This window comes from Corvus brachyrhynchos, unplaced genomic scaffold (genome assembly GCF_000691975.1).
Source record: "Corvus brachyrhynchos isolate BGI_N302 unplaced genomic scaffold, ASM69197v1 scaffold18, whole genome shotgun sequence".
Lineage (NCBI taxonomy): Eukaryota > Metazoa > Chordata > Aves > Passeriformes > Corvidae > Corvus > Corvus brachyrhynchos.
The window spans coordinates 3,229,029-3,234,480 of NW_008246064.1; positions in this window are offsets into that span (position 1 = coordinate 3,229,029).

Here is a 5,452-nt window from a genome sequence, read left to right on the forward strand (position 1 = left end):
AACACAAAAACGAGATTTCAGCAATGTGTAAGGACAACCATACAGCTACATCCTTGTTACAAGCACCAGGAGTGGATGACTGCTGTAGATCCCTTCCAACTTAAATCTCCTCTTCTCTTCTCTCTTCTCTTCTTCTCTTCTCTTCTCTTCTCTTCTCTTCTCTTCTCTTCTCTTCTCTTCTCTTCTCTTCTCTTCTCTTCTCTTCTCTTCTCTTCTCTTCTCTTCTCTTCTCTTCTCTTCTCTTCTCTTCTCTTCTCTTCTCTTCTCTTCTCTTCTCTTCTCTTCTCTTCTCTTCTCTTCTCTTCTCTTCTCTTCTCTTCTCTTCTCTTCTCTTCTCTTCTCTTCTCTTCTCTTCTCTTCTCTTCTCTTCTCTTCTCTTCTCTTCTCTTCTCTTCTCTTCTCTTCTCTTCTCTTCTCTTCTCTTCTCTTCTCTTCTCTTCTCTTCTCTTCTCTTCTCTTCTCTTCTCTTCTCTTCTCTTCTCTTCTCTTCTCTTCTCTTCTCTTCTCTTCTCTTCTCCTCTCCTCTCCTCTCCTCTCCTCCCCTCTTCTTTTCACTTTGCTTCCACCTCTCCCCACCTCTTCCCACTTCTCCTCTCTCCAATATGAATTCCAAAGCAGGATAGCTGTAGGACCTGTGAGCTCCTTCCTAGTGAAGATATTGAACAGCACACCCAGCTACTGACCTCCAGCAGCACACGACTCTCCAGACTCCAAATGTGGCTGCACAGGAGCTGTGTGTCCTCTTCAGAGTCCTTCACACTTCCTATTTCCCTTGTCTAGGTGGGGACACCCCTGATCTAGACAAACACACGCCCTGTCACTGTCACCGTGCTGCAGGTGAGGCTTCCGGCCATCCCTGGGACATCTGCAGCCAGGGTTTTCTGGCACAAGTAAATCTGGACTTGTCTTCAAAAGCAAATGTTGTGGAAGCTCCCAGCACCAAGGCAGGACTTAGCTGCTTCTGCTCTGCTTTCAGGAAGTGTGAGGTGCAAAGCATCCCAGTGAAGAACATTAGAGACTTTGGGAAGTGTAATCCAGCTGGGAAGGCTGATTTAGGAGAGAAGAAAGGGGATGTAAGGAAATAACTTCAAGCCTGGGTCACTGGAGATTTGAAGTGGTTTGGATTTTGGCTGAAATGGCTGAGAGCCATGGGGGTTTATTGAATAATCACCACTTTCTGTGTAAAGTGCAAAAATGTTCCTGAGGAACCTCTGATTTTTCAGTTGCTCAGACCAAACACTTCCTGCGTGTAAAGTGTGGTCCTTCAGAAACGTCAGGTCCTGTGCTCCCCGGGCAGGTTATCCGAGCAGTGATCCCTGTGTCCCCTGCAGTCCCCGTGAGGGAGCAAAGGCTGCAGCTGCCAGGACCAGCAGGGATGTGCAAACACACGAAGTGCTCGCTGCTAACTGCTCTCTTTCGCTTCCCTCAACTGCCTGAAGCTTGGAAACCAGTCCAGCCTGTTCCAGTCTCCTCCCTCGACTGGTTCCTGGCCTTCAGTGCATCAGAGATGGGCTCTTTCCTTGTGGGACTGGAAAATGATTCATCCACCAGCACAGGAATGCAACCCTGGAGGCATCGTTTGCAGGCCTCTCCCAAAATCCTCTTCTGGAGCTGGATTTCTGTTCGGAAGGAATGTGGTCTGGAAAAGTCCTCCCCAGTAAATCTTTGAGAAAAGAGGAGTGGAGTCCCAGCCTCATTCCAATCCTCAGCCTCATCCAGATCCTTGCTGAGGAGAGAAAACATCCTAAACCCAAAAGTGGGTGCAGCAGATCTGCCTCAAGGGCCAGGACTCCTGCTCAGGTGTGAGTGCCCTGCCCTTCCCTCCTCCCTGGGCCGGTGAGCCTCAGTGTCACCCTCCTCCTCCTCCTCCTCATCCTCCCTGTTTGCAAAGGGAGTGATGCCTCTGTCTGCAGGCGAGGCAGAAGCCGAGCAGACACATGGGAGTGCCAGTGCACATTGATGCCACCACGTGTGGGGTGATGTCACCGGGGCCGTCACCGCTGTCCCCAGGCGGTTTTGGTGAGCAGGGACATTGCCTGGTGTGTTGTGTTTGTTGTGTTGTGCGGGTGCCCACGGATAGAGCCGGTGTCCATCCGCTCCGCTGGGTAATGTGCTTAACCCAAATCAGCCAAGCCCTGGGGGGAAAGGGAGGCAAGTTCTGCGACTTCTGATGCTTTCCCCTCGTGCCAAAAATAGGTGAGATAACACTGCCCTTTGCAGGATGAGCTCTTTGTGTGAGTGCTGCTGTTCAGAAGAGCCTGGAAAAGTAGGAAGGAGACACAAGAATCCAGCCAATTCCTGTTGGGGCGTGCCACAGGGATGCCCCAAGAACAACCTCTCGCTTGTATTAGAAGGAGTCCAGTCCCACAGGGAAGTAACGTGAGCTTCTCGTTTGGTGTTCAAACACAGTAACCAGAACTTCCTGGGAAAAGGCTCTCAGCTCAGCTGAGCTCTGAGCCAGTGCTGGGCAGTGTTCTCATGGAATAACCCCCAAAAGGTTCCTGGGAAGCACTGGGTGTATCAGCCTTGTGGCAATGAAAATCAGAGGGTTCCAGGCACCAGCGCTGCTCCTCACCAGCCTGTCATGCACAGATTGGGGGTGGCGGGGGGACACCATTCCTTGCTGGCACCCAAGACTGGGGCTGGCTTTTTAACTCCATGTGCAGCACAGTGTGGCCCAGAGGGGACAGGGGATACAGGAGTTGGGGGTTCAGCTCTGGCTTGGACTCTACGGAGATCATTTCTGAGAAGGCAGCTGAAATCTTCAGCCTGTGATGGTGATGTTACCTAAAAAAATGGCTGCTTGGATTCTTCACTGTAATAACACAAATCAGACTTGCACTTTATCTTGGGGGTATGGTTTGGTGGTGAACATGGCAGTGCTGGGTTAATGTTGGACTTGATGATCCTAGAAGACTTTTCCAGCCTTAACTATTCTATCTCCCATGTTTGAGAAGCTCTGTGGGTCCCAGTTAATCCAGCTCGCTCCAGCCCACCCAATTTGTGATCCTTGAGCAAGGAGGAGGTGGAGATGGTGCTCAGAAGTCCATGGGCCACCAGGGAGATGTGTACAGCACCCAGTGGAGCGCCTGGTGTTCATCCCTCAGCTGAACCAAGGCTGTGATGGGGATCATCACCGCTCTGTATTTGCAGCAGTGGTGGCAGAGCTCCTCCCAGCAGCCTGAGGTGACCAACATCTGATGTGGGGGCAATGGGCCGAGGAAGGACATCAGGCACAGGCAGTGCCTGCGCCCTTTGGGGACTGCGGAAAGTAGGGAGGGCTGACGTGCAGGAGGGTGGAACTTTCCCAGCCTTTAGGGTGGTGGATTTTTGTTGCTCCTTCCTCTTTGGCTCCATCCCTGCAGACAATAGCTCCGCCTGGGCAGCCCCAGCCCTGGCTGCCCACTGTCCCCCTGGCCATGCAGGCACAACCTCGGCTCTGCCTGCAGGTTCTGAGGCTCAGGAGCTTGCAGGGGTTGTCCTCGCACTCCTGCACCTCCTCAGAGTGGAATTCATGAGCTCTGTTTAGCAGATGTGAACAAGAGGAGTGATGAACTCAGCTCAGCTGTCAGACCACCTGTCCTGGGGAAATCTTTGCTCTGTTTTGGGGAACAAACTCGAAAGTCCCTAAGAAAAATCTGGATTCTCTCCCAGGGCACAGTTCCCACCTGACGCAGGAGAAGGACATCCCTACACCCTCCATGTCAGGCAGCTCAGACTGGCAGCTGCTGTGATCCTAACAATTTCATGGGAGAGGCTGGTGAGCACTGGCAAGCACAGGGATTCAGGATTTCACCCCCCACCCCATCCCTGAGCGCAGGGTGACTTTCTGCACTCACACGTGCAGCCTGGTCACTGAAATGAGACGGGTTAAAAATTAAGTTTGCAAGGGAGGATGGAGTTATTTTGTGGGCACCAGGGTACGGTCACCAACACGAGCAACCAGGTTTCCCACAGTTGTGAAAACCTTTGGTCTGCCTGAGTGCTTAAAAAAGGAAATAAACAGTGAGGGTGAGAGCTCCGGACACCTTCACCAGTAAAGCCAGCATTTTCCATAGCTACCTCAGCATCCAGTGATCCTCACCCACAGTAAAACCACTGGGATTACCCAGATGGATTACTGAGTGCTAAAGGACCAGCCTTGTACCCTGCAGCGGAGAAACCCAGGCCACCTCTCCTGCAGGGTGGGGGTGAGCTATGGGGAAACTGAGTCAACTTTCTGGTTCCTGCCCGGACATCCCATGTAATCTTGTCCAAAAGGCATAAATAACCTCTGTTTGCCTCAGCTCCCATGTTAGAACAAGGTATTAATCCCTCAGCTTGCTTGCTCATGCTGTGATTCCCGTGAAAGGACAGTTCCAAGGAACCTGGAGCTCAGGGGTTGTCACTGCCACAGCACAAGTGATTTCCTCCTCTACAGGATGCCATGGGATGACCTTTGTCAGGCTCACACACCCATTAACCAGCGCTGGGGCTGAGCCTCCCCTGCCTGTGAAACGTCTCCTTTCTGCTGGATTCAGCTGATGCTGGGAATGGCATAGGCTCTGCTTAATGACCCTGACCAGTGTGCTGGAATTTGCTGGGTTTCATAAGGTTTTCATTAGGGCTGCACAAGAGCCCCTGAGGTTTTGTGAAACTCTTAAACCATCCATACAGCGATTTGCAGAACTGCTCTCTTTGCGGGGGTGTTTGTTTTTACTGAACCACTCTGCTTTTTTTCTTCCTCTCCTGACTATCTCCCTCTTCAAATGGTACACGTGGCTCTAAGGGAAACATCAGATCCATACTGTGGCTGAAAGGGCGGTCAGGCATTGGCACAGGCTGCCCAGGGAAGTGGTGGAATCACCACCCCTGGAAGTGTTCAAAACCATGTAGATGTGGGGACGTGGGTTAATGGTGGACCTGGCAGTGCTGGGTGAATGGCTGGACTCAATGATCTGGGAGGTCTTTTCCAACCTAAATGATTCTGTGGCTGAGGGACAGGGTGGTGACAGATGATCAGGAGAAGGTTGGTTGCCATTACCAAGTTGCCAGGCTCATGCTTGGGTGATCTGGGTTTGGTTTTGCCTTTATTACCCAGTTCCTGCCACTGACCCTGGTTGGAAACCTCTGTGTGTATCCTGTGCTCCCTCCCTGCTATCAGCCCTGTAAGAGCAAGCAGTAACCCCTGCTACCTTCTTAAGACAGACATGAGACAGGAAAACATCTCAGCGCAAGGCTCCCACAATGCCTTGCCTGGGATTAAATCTGAATCAGGATTTAAGATCTCTAGAAGATTCAATAGCAGGAATCAGCATCTGATAATCCAAATGGCCCAGCTGTTTGTGGCTTGTGTACAGCTGGGAAAAACACTCAGGAACGGGAACAGCACAGATTTTCTTCCTGCACATTGTTCCCCCATGGTTACTCCGTGAAGCTGCCATGAAACTCACCCCGTTAGACTCCATCTCTT